The 15164-nt window shown below is 38.8% G+C and overlaps 1 protein-coding gene across 8 annotated transcripts in view; it reads right to left on the bottom strand.

Moving 5' to 3' along the window:
* LOC119010656 (zinc finger and SCAN domain-containing protein 2-like) overlaps positions 1-15164 on the bottom strand; it is a 45897-nt gene that overhangs the window by 10916 nt on the left and 19817 nt on the right. For 4 of the 8 annotated variants that reach the window (XR_005072029.1, XM_037083001.1, XM_037082998.1 and 1 more), the window contains 5 exons: positions 13204-13292; positions 11809-11917; positions 8173-8329; positions 2432-2520; positions 1040-1148 (listed from right to left, as the gene is read on the bottom strand). The gene's annotated coding sequence lies outside the window, so the exon portion shown is untranslated. The remainder of the gene's footprint in view (positions 1-1039; positions 1149-2431; positions 2521-8172; positions 8330-11808; positions 11918-13203; positions 13293-15164) is intronic. The other 4 variants (XM_037082999.1, XM_037083002.1, XM_037083003.1 and 1 more) reach the window with 4 other exon arrangements.

The raw sequence follows: 15164 nt of genomic DNA, 5'->3' as shown, positions 1-15164 counted from the left end.
TAGCTTCTACCGTGGCCCTGAGCATGTCCCTAGCCAGGCCGAGGCCCAAGCTAAACACGCACACTTTGTGCACGCTTCTACCAACCATAGGTGTCTGAACATGAGGGACCTGTAAGTTGGCGGGATCGCACAAGGGCTCGTAAGATACGCTATTACCAATACCAGCAACTGATCAAAGGCCTGACTACTGCCATTCATGGAAAACACTGCTTACAGCTCCGATGGACTGCACTCGGGCATTTGCCATTGAAGATAGCTGAAGTCTGGTCAAGTTAACCAGTAAAATATATTTATAACACCAGGTTAGCCTGGCAGACCACTAACAGGTGGATTACTGTTACTGAACTGTTGTCCCTCAAAAGCTCTTTACCACCAGGCCTCCAAAACAACACGTCTCCACTCAGTTCTGCTGTAGCTCTCAATTCACTGCACTTCTACCATGAATAACAACACCAATGTTAACACCAGGCTCTGCTCAACATCGTCTATACACTCTGAAGGACGTAGACAAACCAACAACCGCTCAAGAGAAACCTTACACAAGCCACCAGAAATCAACATGTCTCCAGTCATTCTGCTGGTGTTTGTAGCTCAGTTTGCTGCAGCTCTACCATGAATGAGACGACAAGAACCGCTTCTAATCCAAAAACTGAGCCATCGCACAGTTGCACGTCTAAAACTGAAAACAATCCTTTTTAGTTCCCTGCCACGCGACTAGGCCGAGGCTAATGTTAATAAGTAAACAAAACCCATTTAAAATATTAAAATCCATTTAAAATACGACTTTTACTTGTACATCACTTGTTTGCAAATTTGTTTGCCTTTTTAAAAGACAAACAGAGAAAGAGGGAGAGAGACTCGTGTCCCAACAGTGACACTGTCGTGGCTTCTGCCAACACAAACTGTCGGTATTCAACCACCTGTGAATGAGACTCGACTATTCTCTAGAATCATTTACTGATCCCAGAGTATTAATGAACCGCAACTGACAAATCTCACACTTTCTGCCTTTAATTTTTGCACCTGTTTTAGCACTGACCTTGTTGGACCAGGTGTCTCTCCTCTCCAGGTCTGATCACCGTACAGGTCAGAGCTGTTCCACCTGAAGCTGAAGTCAAGTCCCACTGCTCACCTGATATATACAAAATCTGATTGTAACAGGAAAAAGAGGATGTAATTAGATTACAGGCACATCAAGTAAAAAGGGGATTTCTTACACGATTATAATTTTATAATAAAGAATGATATAGCAGTCTGTAACCATGTGCATGACATCACTCCAGGAGTCTCACATCACTCTGGATTGTAAAATCTGCTATAATCTGATTCAATAAATGTTTCTTAAAGTTAAACCAACTGTATTAAATCCTGAGAACATTTAGTGCTTTACACACAAGTAATGATTTTAAATTCAGTGCAGTGATTTAATTAACATATTAAACCAGAACTGAGACAAACACACTGAATACATTCTGTGCAGCTACAATGAGGCTGCATATTGTGTGTTAAACTACTTTAGCTGCTCAGAAAGACCTTCTAGATGCTGACATGCTAACATACTGAGATAGTATCAAACAACACATGGAGCCTGTTAGCTAACTGTGCTGTACTCGGCTGTAACGATGCTAGTACTAACAAGCTAACATTACACAGCAGGATAATGGCTTCATGCTAACACTCTCCAACAGACACACATTAGCTAACATGCAAACATTTCTGTAAAAACACGACGATTAAACGACTCAGACGTCTTTATAAGCTCGTTATACTGTCAGTACCCGGTTCTGACCACCAGTGGTGCTCTCTCTACTCTCTGGACTAACAAGCTTTTTGGATTCATTCCAGGTCCAGTTTTCTTTATTAAATTCGTAAGTAATCAGTTTTTAAAAGATTTCCTTAACATTTAAATATCTTCAAAGAACAAAAACCTCATGTGAGGCAAGTTTACTGATGTACAGCAGCACCATTCAGACAATAGTTCAGACTGCTTTACATAAATATACATCACAAACAATAAAATCTATATTCTTAATTCTGTTTGTGAATCCAGCTATTCACTTGTCTTCTGCAATTAAAAAAATGAATATTTTAAACTGTAAATCTCTTTTTAATTTGAACTTTTTATCTATGGATTAATATTTTCATTCATAATTCCTCATTTTATTACAGATTAAAACATTAAATAAAGATACATTTATTAGAATATTGAAAACGTTGTAATTTAGTCTATTTTAGACAAAAAACATATTTTATTAATGCCTGTATTTATTGTACAATTAGTTAAATGCTTTATTACTATTTTCCATGACACTTGCGGTCTGTCTGTGACAGAGAGAGACAAAACCCTCAGTCGTACTAATTCACTACAAAATACTGCAGATCTATCAGCCATGTTTGATCCCCTTGTAAAGTCCAGGTGAAAGATACTCACACTTTCCCTTCAGGCTCCTGTGGCGGCTCGTCTCCACTGTTTGTCTCGTCTTCTTCGTCTGGTGATTCGTCCTTTCAACCGTCCGTCACCTGCAAGATGAGAAAGAAGAGCAGTGGTAGTTTCACGTCTCTTTGTGCAGGATTTTGTGTCTATTTGTGGAGGTTTATTGTGAATTTGTGGAGGTTATAGAGATTAAGTGTGTCATTATGGAGGTTTTGTGTCTATGTGTGGAGGTTTTGTGTTATTGTGGAGGTTTTGTGTTATTGTGGAGGTTTTGTGTGTATTTGTGGAGGTTTTATGTGTATTTATGGAAGTTTTGTGTGTTATTATGGAGGTTTTTTGAGTCAGTGTGAAGGTTTTGTGTGTATTTATGGATGTTTTGTGTGTCAAAATGGAGGTTTTGTGTATTTGTGGAGGTTTTGTGTATATTTATGGAAGTTTTGTGTGTTATTGTGGAGGTTTTGTGTATATTTATGGAAGTTTTGTGTGTTATTGTGGAGGTTTTGTGTGTATTTGTGGAGGTTTTGTGTGTTATTATGGAAGTTTTGTGTTATTGTGGAAGTTTTGTGTGCATTTGTGGAGATTTTGTGTGTTATTGTGGCAGTTTTGTGTGTATTTATGGAAGTTTTGTGTGTCATTATGGAGGTTTTGTGTGCATTTGTGGAGGTTTTGTGTGCATTTGTGGAGGTTTTGTGTGCATTTGTGGAGATTTTGTGTGTTATTGTGGCAGTTTTGTGTGTATTTATGGAAGTTTTGGCGTATTTGTGGAGGTTTTGTGTATATTTATGGAAGTTTTGTGCGTATTTGTGGAGGTTTTGTGTATATTTATGGAAGTTTTGTGTGTTATTATGGAGGTTTTTTGAGTCAGTGTGGAGGTTTTGTGTATATTTATGGAAGTTTTGTGTTATTGTGGAGGTGTTGCGTGTATTTGTGGAGATTTTGTGTGTTATTGTGGTAGTTTTGTGAGTATTTATGGAAGTTTTGTGTGTCATTATGGAGGTTTTGTGTGCATTTGTGGAGGTTTTGTGTGCATTTGTGGAGGTTTTGTGTTATTGTGGAGGTTTTGTGTGTATTTGTGGAGGTTTTGTGTTATTGTGGAGGTTTTGTGTGTATTTGTGGAGATTTTGTGTGTTATTGTGGCAGTTTTGTGTGTATTTATGGAAGTTTTGGCGTATTTGTGGAGGTTTTGTGTATATTTATGGAAGTTTTGTGCGTATTTGTGGAGGTTTTGTGTATATTTATGGAAGTTTTGTGTGTTGTTGTGGAGACTTTATTTGTATTTGTGGAGATTTTGTGTGTATTTATGGAGGTTTTGTGTGTCATTGTGAAGGTTTTGTGTGTCATTGTGGAAATTTTGTGTATATTTATGGAAGTTTTTAGTGAATCTGTGAAGTTTTGTGGAGTTGTGTGTATTTATGATCATTTTGTGTGTCATTGTCTAGATTTTTAGTCTTTTTTTGGGAGGTTTTGTGTGTTATTGTGGCAGTTTTTTGTGTATTTATGGAGGTTTTGTGTGTATATGTGGAGGTTTTGTGTTATTGTGGAGGTTTTGTGTGTATTTGTGGAGGTTTTGTGTATATTTATGGAAGTTTTGTGTGTTATTGTGGAGGTTTTGTGTGCATTTGTGGAGATTTTGTGTGTTATTGTGGCAGTTTTGTGTGTATTTATGGAAGTTTTGGCGTATTTGTGGAGGTTTTGTGTATATTTATGGAAGTTTTGTGCGTATTTGTGGAGGTTTTGTGTATATTTATGGAAGTTTTGTGTGTTATTATGGAGGTTTTTTGAGTCAGTGTGGAGGTTTTGTGTATATTTATGGAAGTTTTGTGTTATTGTGGAGGTGTTGCGTGTATTTGTGGAGATTTTGTGTGTTATTGTGGTAGTTTTGTGAGTATTTATGGAAGTTTTGTGTGTCATTATGGAGGTTTTGTGTGCATTTGTGGAGGTTTTGTGTGCATTTGTGGAGGTTTTGTGTTATTGTGGAGGTTTTGTGTGTATTTGTGGAGGTTTTGTGTTATTGTGGAGGTTTTGTGTGTATTTGTGGAGATTTTGTGTGTTATTGTGGCAGTTTTGTGTGTATTTATGGAAGTTTTGGCGTATTTGTGGAGGTTTTGTGTATATTTATGGAAGTTTTGTGCGTATTTGTGGAGGTTTTGTGTATATTTATGGAAGTTTTGTGTGTTGTTGTGGAGACTTTATTTGTATTTGTGGAGATTTTGTGTGTATTTATGGAGGTTTTGTGTGTCATTGTGAAGGTTTTGTGTGTCATTGTGGAAATTTTGTGTATATTTATGGAAGTTTTTAGTGAATCTGTGAAGTTTTGTGGAGTTGTGTGTATTTATGATCATTTTGTGTGTCATTGTCTAGATTTTTAGTCTTTTTTTGGGAGGTTTTGTGTGTTATTGTGGCAGTTTTTTGTGTATTTATGGAGGTTTTGTGTGTATATGTGGAGGTTTTGTGTTATTGTGGAGGTTTTGTGTGTATTTGTGGAGGTTTTGTGTATATTTATGGAAGTTTTGTGTGTTATTGTGGAGGTTTTCTGTATATTTATGGAAGTTTTGTGTGTTATTGTGGAGGTTTTGTGTATATTTGTGGAGATTTTGTGTGTTATTGTGGAGGTTTTGTGTATATATGTGGAGATTTTGTGTGTAGTTATGGAGGGTTTTTGTGTTATTGTGGAGGTTTTTAGTCTTTTTTTGGGAGGTTTTGTGTGTATCTGTAAGAAGCATCTAACATGTGTACACACTGAGAGCATCAACATTAGAACCAGTGACAGGTGAATAAACATGGATCATTGTGTTCCAATGTCATGTTGTGTTGTGAAGCCATGAGTCCTGGCATTCATGTGGATGTCTCTTTGACAAACATCAGTCACCCAAACACAGCTGCAGACCAAGTACACCCCGTCATGGCAGCAGCACTCCTTGATGGCAGTGCCCCCCCGCTCAGGAACGACCCGAGGAACGTGGGAAAGAGCTCAAGGTGTCAACCTGACCTCCAGATTCCCCAGATCTCAATCCAACTGAGCTTCCACTGGATGCAGTCAGAGCCAAGAACAATCCATGGGGGCCCCAACATGGATGGTAGTTGGTTCTGATGCATCCAACAGATGCTCAGCTGGATTGGGATCTGGACAATGAGGAGGCCAGTTTGACACCTTGGGTTCTTTGCCATGAGGGGGTGCAGTTGGTCTGAACGGTGTTTGGGTGGCTGGTGTTTGTCAAAGAGAATCCACAGAAATGACAGAACTCAAAGTTTCCCAGCAGAACATTTGATTGTAACAAGATGATCAATGTTCATTTCACTTATCAATTGTTTTAATGTTTCAGCTGAACAGCGAAGATATACATGTTAAATACTTTTCATATTTTGCATAAATTGAAATTGTGAATATATTATTATTATAATTATTATTATTGTTGTTGTTGTAATTATTATTATTATTATCAATATTAAATATTTGCTGATCAGACATGATGTATTATTATAGATTAAGTTAATCAGCATTAAAAGCAGAAAGTTGAGGCCTTAGAGAGGAAAAGTGAGACAAGCCAGTGTCCTGCATTATGGAGGACAATTATTAATCAATTCATTAATTGTGTGATGTCGGTATACTCATAAAGCAATTCTGTAGAAAGACAGCTGATTTTTGAGTCTCATTCTCAGGTTGTTAAAAAAATCACACTTTGTGGGCTATTAACAGGACTCATAGAGAGTTGAGTTGTTAACAGTGAGAAGACGAACATTTTATTACAAGACATATTTTTACACATATTTTTTGTGTTTATCCAGTAGCTGTAAAAACACTCTTTGAATCCTGTGGGTTTTGAGGTCGGGCCTCAGTCTGCTCTGGTTGGTCGGTTCACACAAGCCTGATAACCTGGTTTGCCTGGCAGAACACTAACAACTGGATCGCTGTTACTGAACTTTAGTGAGGAGAACTCCACGGTGGTGAACTGCTTGTCATAGCTTACTGCACTCAACATTGTTTAGTTAACACTGTTAGCCTTTATACCATGATGTTTCTCCCGCAAAACAACTTTCAAAGCTTCATAAAGCTCATCAAGCACTCTCTGAACAAACATTTGCATGCTGGAGTGAAGACGAACCTGAACTGAAAACAAACCTTCAATACACTCAGAAGGACGCAGACAAACTAACAACCGCTCAAGCTGTTTGAAGCTATCAGTTCACTTCACTTCTACCATGAACATCACCACAACAACTGCTTCCAAACAAAAATGTCACCACAACAACTGCTTCCAAACAAAAATGTCACCACAACAACTGCTTCCAAACAAAAATGTCACCACAACAACTGCTTCCAAACAAAATTGTCACCACAACAAATTCAAATCCTTATTAGTGGTCTGCTGGGCAGTGAGGCCGAGGGCCCTGTAACAGCTTTATAATGATCTCTGCATGGTGTTATCAAGCAGGATGCTGTTGCACACAGTTGCAAGGAAAATGAATTCCTGCAGTTGTTTTAATTTAGTTCTACTACAGAGGTTCAACATTATCTTCAAGCAAAGGCATCGCGCCCATACACACTGAACTCGCCAGGGAAATCGTCATGGACAGATGAGGGCAGAGATCCAAGCTGCTTTAGTGGCGTCAGGCTAGCTTCTACCGTGGCCCTGAGCATGTCCCTAGCCAGGCCGAGGCCCAAGCTAAACACGCACACTTTGTGCACGCTTCTACCAACCATAGGTGTCTGAACATGAGGGACCTGTAAGTTGGCGGGATCGCACAAGGGCTCGTAAGATACGCTATTACCAATACCAGCAACTGATCAAAGGCCTGACTACTGCCATTCATGGAAAACACTGCTTACAGCTCCGATGGACTGCACTCGGGCATTTGCCATTGAAGATAGCTGAAGTCTGGTCAAGTTAACCAGTAAATTATATTTATAACACCAGGTTAGCCTGGCAGACCACTAACAGGTGGATTACTGTTACTGAACTGGTGTCCCTCAAAAGCTCTTTACCACCAGGCCTCCAAAACAACACGTCTCCACTCAGTTCTGCTGTAGCTCTCAATTCACTGCACTTCTACCATGAATAACAACACCAATGTTAACACCAGGCTCTGCTCAAGATCGTCTATACACTCAGAAGGACGTAGACAAACCAACAACCGCTCAAGAGAAACCTTACACAGGCCACCAGAAATCAACATGTCTCCAGTCATTCTGCTGGTGTTTGTAGCTCAGTTTGCTGCAGCTCTACCATGAATGAGACAACAAGAACCGCTTCTAATCCAAAAACTGAGCCATCGCACAGTTGCATGTCAGACACTGAAAACAATCCTTTTTAGTTCCCTGCCACGCAACTAGGCCGAGGCTAATGTTAATGTTGAATCTACAAACATGAAGCTGTCTATTTAAAATGTACAAGTCCCCGCTCAATACCCACAAGGTTCAAAGGAAATAGAAGCATTTTAAACAGTTTTTTTTTTTTTTTCACAAAATCCATTTAAAATACAACTTTTGCTTGTACATCAATTGTTTGCAAATTTGTTTGCCTTTTTAAAAGACAAACAGAAAAAGAGGGAGAGAGACTCGTGTCCCAACAGTGACACTGTCGTGGCTTCTGCCAACACAAACTGTCGGTATTCAACCACCTGTGAATGAGACTCGACTATTCTCTAGAATCATTTACTGATCCCAGAGTATTAATGAACCGCAACTGACAAATCTCACACTTTCTGCCTTTAATTTTTGCACCTTTTTTAGCACTGACCTTGTTGGACCAGGTGTCTCTCCTCTCCAGGTCTGATCACCGTACAGGTCAGAGCTGTTCCACCTGAAGCTTTCCCTTCAGGCTCCTGTGGCGGCTCGTCTCCATCGTTTGTCTCGTCTTCTTCGTCTGGTTATTCGTCCTTTCAACCGTCCATCACCTGCAAGATGAGAAAGAAGAGCAGTGGTAGTTTCACGTCTCTTTGTGCAGGATTTTGTGTCTATTTGTGGACGTTTTTTGTGAATTTGTCGAGGTTATAGAGATTAAGTGTGTCATTATGGAGGTTTTGTGTGTATTTGTTGAGGTTTTGTGTGTTATTGTGGAAGTTTTTCGTTATTGTGGAGGTTTTGTGTGTTATTGTGGAGGTTTTTGTGGTATTGTGGAGGTTTTGTGTGTATTTGTGGAGGTTTTGCGTGTTATTGTGGAGGGTTTTTGTGTATTTGTGGAGGTTTTGCGTGTATTTGTGGAGGTTTTGCATGTTATTGTGGAGGGTTTTTGTGTATTTGTGGAGGTTTTGTGTGTTATTGTGGAAGTTTTGTGTTATTGTGGCAGTTTTGTGTGTATTTATGGAAGTTTTGTGTGTATTTGTGGAGGTTTTGTGTGTATTTGTGGAGATTTTGTGTGTAGTTATGGAGGTTTTGTGTGTCATTGTGGAAATTTTGTGTATATTTATGGAAGTTTTTAGTGAATCTGTGAAGTTTTGTGGATTTGTGTGTATTTATGATCATTTTGTGTGTCATTGTCTAGATTTTCAGTCTTTTTTGGGAGGTTTTGAGTGTATCTGTAAGAAGCATCTAACATGTGTACACACTGAGAGCATCAACATTAGAACCAGTGACAGGTGAATAAACATGGATCATTGTGTTCCAATGTCATGTTGTGTTGTGAAGCCATGAGTCCTAGCATTCATGTGGATGTCTCTCTGACAAACATCAGTCACCCAAACACAGCTGCAGAACAAGTACACCCCCTCATGGCAGCAGCACTCCTTGATGGCAGTGCCCCCCCACTCAGGAACGACCCGAGGAACGTGGGAAAGAGCTCAAGGTGTCAACCTGACCTCCAGATTCCCCAGATCTCAATCCAACTGAGCTTCCACTGGATGCAGTCAGAGCCAAGAACAATCCATGGGGGCCCCAACATGGATGGTAGTTGGTTCTGATGCATCCAACAGATGCTCAGCTGGATTGGGATCTGGACAATGAGGAGGCCAGTTTGACACCTTGGGTTCTTTGCCATGAGGGGGTGCAGTTGGTCTGAACGGTGTTTGGGTGGCTGGTGTTTGTCAAAGAGAATCCACAGAAATGACAGAACTCAAAGTTTCCCAGCAGAACATTTGATTGTAACAAGATGATCAATGCTCATTTCACTAGTCAGTTGTTTTAATGTTTCAGCTGAACAGTGAAGATATACATGTTAAATACTTTTCATATTTTGAATAAATTGAAATTTTAACTAAATTATTATTATTTTATTATTATCAATATTATCAATATTAAATATTTGCTGATCAAACATGATGTATTATTATAGATTAAGTTAATCAGCATTAAAAGCAGAAAGTTGAGACCTTAGAGAGTAAAAGTGAGACAAGCCAGTGTCCTGCATTATGGAGGACAATTATTAATCAATTGATTAATTGCGTGATGTCGGTATACTCATAAAGCAATTCTGTAGAAAGACAGCTGATTGTTGAGTCTCATTCTCAGGTTGTTAAAAAAAACACACTTTGTGGGCTATTAACAGGACTCATAGAGAGTCAAGGTGTTAACAGTGAGAAGACGAACATTTTATTTCAAGATATATTTTTACATATATTTTTTGTGTTTATCCAGTAGCTGTAAAACACTCTTTGAATCCTGTGGGTTTTGAGGTCGGGCCTCAGTCTGCTCTGGTTGGTCGGTTCACACGAGTCTGATAACCTGGTTTGCTTGGCAGAACACTAACAACTGGATCGCTGTTACTGAACTTTAGTGACGAGAACTCCACGGTGGTGAACTGCTTGTCATAGCTTACTGCACTCAACATTGTTTAGTTAACACTGTTAGCCTTTATACCATGATGTTTCTCCAGCAAAACAACTCTCAAGGCTTCATAAAGCTCATCAAGCACTCTCTGAACAAACATTTGCATGCTGGAGTGAAGACGTACCTGAACTGAAAACAAACCTTCAATACACTCAGAAGGACGCAGACAAACTAACAACCGCTCAAGCTGTTTGAAGCTATCAGTTCACTTCACTTCTACCATGAACATCACCACAACAACTGCTTCCAAACAAAAATGTCACCACAACAACTGCTTCCAAACAAAAATGTCACCACAACACATTCAAATCCTTATTAGTGGTCTGCTGGGCAGTGAGGCCGAGGGCCCTGTAACAGCTTTGTAATGATCTCTGCATGGTGTTATCAAGCAGGATGCTGTTGCACACAGTTGCAAGGAAAATGAATTCCTGCAGTTGTTTTAATTTAGTTCTACCACAGAGGTTCAACATTATCTTCAAGCAAAGGCATCGCGCCCATACACACTGAACTCGCCAGGGAAATCGTCATGGACAGATGAGGGCAGAGATCCAAGCTGCTTTAGTGGCGTCAGGCTAGCTTCTACCGTGGCCCTGAGCATGTCCCTAGCCAGGCCGAGGCCCAAGCTAAACACGCACACTTTGTGCACGCTTCTACCAACCATAGGTGTCTGAACATGAGGGACCTGTAAGTTGGCGGGATCGCACAAGGGCTCGTAAGATACGCTATTACCAATACCAGCAACTGATCAAAGGCCTGACTACTGCCATTCATGGAAAACACTGCTTACAGCTCCGATGGACTGCACTCGGGCATTTGCCATTGAAGATAGCTGAAGTCTGCTCAAGTTAACCAGTAAAATATATTTATAACACCAGGTTAGCCTGGCAGACCACTAACAGGTGGATTACTGTTACTGAACTGTTGTCCCTCAAAAGCTCTTTACCACCAGGCCTCCAAAACAACATGTGTCCACTCAGTTCTGCTGTAGCTCTCAATTCACTGCACTTCTACCATGAATAACAACACCAATGTTAACACCAGGCTCTGCTCAACATCGTCTATACACTCAGAAGGACGTAGACAAACCAACAACCGCTCAAGAGAAACCTTACACAGGCCACCAGAAATCAACATGTCTCCAGTCATTCTGCTGGTGTTTGTAGCTCAGTTTGCTGCAGCTCTACCATGAATGAGACAACAAGAACCGCTTCTAATCCAAAAACTGAGCCATCGCACAGTTGCACGTCTAAAACTGAAAACAATCCTTTTTAGTTCCCTGCCACGCGACTAGGCCGACGCTAATGTTAATAAGTAAACAAAACCCATTTAAAATATTAAAATCCATTTAAAATACGACTTTTACTTGTACATCACTTGTTTGCAAATTTGTTTGCCTTTTTAAAAGACAAACAGAGAAAGAGGGAGAGAGACTCGTGTCCCAACAGTGACACTGTCGTGGCTTCTGCCAACCCAAACTGTCGGTATTCAACCACCTGTGAATGAGACTCGACTATTCTCTAGAATCATTTACTGATCCCAGAGTATTAATGAACCGCAACTGACAAATCTCACACTTTCTGCCTTTAATTTTTGCACCTGTTTTAGCACTGACCTTGTTGGACCAGGTGTCTCTCCTCTCCAGGTCTGATCACCGTACAGGTCAGAGCTGTTCCACCTGAAGCTGAAGACAAGTCCCACTGCTCACCTGATATATACAAAATCTGATTGTAACAGGAAAAAGAGGATGTAATTAGATTACAGGCACATCAAGTAAAAAGGGGATTTCTTACACGATTATAATTCTATAATAAAGAATGATATAGCAGTCTGTAACCATGTGCATGACATCACTCCAGGAGTCTCACATCACTCTGGATTGTAAAATCTGCTATAATCTTACTCAATAAATGTTTCTTAAAGTTAAACCAACTGTATTAAATCCTGAGAACATTTAGTGCTTTACACACAAGTAATGATTTTAAATTCAGTGCAGTGATTTAATTAACATATTAAACCAGAACTGAGACAAACACACTGAATACATTCTGTGCAGCTACAATGAGGCTGCATATTGTGTGTTAAACTACTTTAGCTGCTCAGAAAGACCTTCTAGATGCTGACATGCTAACATACTGAGATAGTATCAAACAACACATGGAGCCTGTTAGCTAACTGTGCTGTACTCGGCTGTAACGATGCTAGTACTAACAAGCTAACATTACACAGCAGGATAATGGCTTCATGCTAACACTCTCCAACAGACACACACGTTAGCTAACATGCAAACATTTCTGTAAAAACACGACGATTAAACGACTCAGACGTCTTTATAAGCTCGTTATACTGTCAGTACCCGGTTCTGACCACCAGTGGTGCTCTCTCTACTCTCTGGACTAACAAGCTTTTTGGATTCATTCCAGGTCCAGTTTTCTTTATTAAATTCGTAAGTAATCAGTTTTTAAAAGATTTCCTTAACATTTAAATATCTTCAAAGAACAAAAACCTCATGTGAGGCAAGTTTACTGATGTACAGCAGCACCATTCAGACAATAGTTCAGACTGCTTTACATAAATATACATCACAAACAATAAAATCTATATTCTGAAGTCTGTTTGTGAATCCAGCTATTTATTTGTCTTCTGCAATTAAAAAAAATGAATATTTTAAACTGTAAATCTCTTTTTAATTTGAACTTTTTATCTATGGATTAATATTTTCATTCATAATTCCTCATTTTATTACAGATTAAAACATTAAATAAAGATACATTTATTAGAATATTGAAAACGTTGTAATTTAGTCTATTTTAGACAAAAAACATATTTCATTAATGCCTATATTTATTGTACAATTAGTTAAATGCTTTATTACTATTTTCCATGACACTTGCGGTCTGTCTGTGACAGAGAGAAACAAAACCCTCAGTCGTACTAATTCACTACAAAATATTGCAGATCTATCAGCCATGTTTGATCCCCTTGTAAAGTCCAGGTGAAAGATACTCACACTTTCCCTTCAGGCTCCTGTGGCGGCTCGTCTCCATTGTTTGTCTCGTCTTCTTCGTCTGGTTATTCGTCCTTTCAACCGTCCGTCACCTGCAAGATGAGAAAGAAGAGCAGTGGTAGTTTCACGTCTCTTTGTGCAGGATTTTGTGTCTATTTGTGGAGGTTTATTGTGAATTTGTGGAGGTTATAGAGATTAAGTGTGTCATTATGGAGGTTTTGTGTCTATGTGTGGAGGTTTTGTGTTATTGTGGAGGTTTTGTGTGTTATTGTGGAAGGTTTTTGTGGTATTGTGGAGGTTTTGTGTGTATTTATGGAAGTTTTGTGTGTTATTATGGAGGTTTTTTGAGTCAGTGTGAAGGTTTTGTGTGTATTTATGGATGTTTTGTGTGTCAAAATGGAGGTTTTGTGTATTTGTGGAGGTTTTGTGTATATTTATGGAAGTTTTGTGTGTTGTTGTGGAGGTTTTGTGTATATTTATGGAAGTTTTGTGTTATTGTGGAGGTTTTGTGTGTATTTGTGGAGGTTTTGTGTGTTATTATGGAAGTTTTGTGTTATTGTGGAGGTGTTGCGTGTATTTGTGGAGATTTTGTGTGTTATTGTGGTAGTTTTGTGTGTATTTATGGAAGTTTTGTGTGTCATTATGGAGGTTTTGTGTGCATTTGTGGAGGTTTTGTGTGCATTTGTGGAGGTTTTGTGTGCATTTGTGGAGATTTTGTGTGTTATTGTGGCAGTTTTGTGTGTATTTATGGAAGTTTTGGCGTATTTGTGGAGGTTTTGTGTATATTTATGGAAGTTTTGTGCGTATTTGTGGAGGTTTTGTGTATATTTATGGAAGTTTTGTGTGTTATTATGGAGGTTTTTTGAGTCAGTGTGGAGGTTTTGTGTATATTTATGGAAGTTTTGTGTTATTGTGGAGGTGTTGCGTGTATTTGTGGAGATTTTGTGTGTTATTGTGGTAGTTTTGTGAGTATTTATGGAAGTTTTGTGTGTCATTATGGAGGTTTTGTGTGCATTTGTGGAGGTTTTGTGTGCATTTGTGGAGGTTTTGTGTTATTGTGGAGGTTTTGTGTGTATTTGTGGAGGTTTTGTGTTATTGTGGAGGTTTTGTGTGTATTTGTGGAGATTTTGTGTGTTATTGTGGCAGTTTTGTGTGTATTTATGGAAGTTTTGGCGTATTTGTGGAGGTTTTGTGTATATTTATGGAAGTTTTGTGCGTATTTGTGGAGGTTTTGTGTATATTTATGGAAGTTTTGTGTGTTGTTGTGGAGACTTTATTTGTATTTGTGGAGATTTTGTGTGTATTTATGGAGGTTTTGTGTGTCATTGTGAAGGTTTTGTGTGTCATTGTGGAAATTTTGTGTATATTTATGGAAGTTTTTAGTGAATCTGTGAAGTTTTGTGGAGTTGTGTGTATTTATGATCATTTTGTGTGTCATTGTCTAGATTTTTAGTCTTTTTTTGGGAGGTTTTGTGTGTTATTGTGGCAGTTTTTTGTGTATTTATGGAGGTTTTGTGTGTATATGTGGAGGTTTTGTGTTATTGTGGAGGTTTTGTGTGTATTTGTGGAGGTTTTGTGTATATTTATGGAAGTTTTGTGTGTTATTGTGGAGGTTTTGTGTGCATTTGTGGAGATTTTGTGTGTTATTGTGGCAGTTTTGTGTGTATTTATGGAAGTTTTGGCGTATTTGTGGAGGTTTTGTGTATATTTATGGAAGTTTTGTGCGTATTTGTGGAGGTTTTGTGTATATTTATGGAAGTTTTGTGTGTTATTATGGAGGTTTTTTGAGTCAGTGTGGAGGTTTTGTGTATATTTATGGAAGTTTTGTGTTATTGTGGAGGTGTTGCGTGTATTTGTGGAGATTTTGTGTGTTATTGTGGTAGTTTTGTGAGTATTTATGGAAGTTTTGTGTGTCATTATGGAGGTTTTGTGTGCATTTGTGGAGGTTTTGTGTGCATTTGTGG

This window comes from Acanthopagrus latus, chromosome 21, assembly GCF_904848185.1.
Source record: "Acanthopagrus latus isolate v.2019 chromosome 21, fAcaLat1.1, whole genome shotgun sequence".
Taxonomy (NCBI): domain Eukaryota; kingdom Metazoa; phylum Chordata; class Actinopteri; order Spariformes; family Sparidae; genus Acanthopagrus; species Acanthopagrus latus.
Note: the sequence above shows the minus strand (reverse complement) of the source record. Positions and strands in the feature narration are given on the sequence as shown.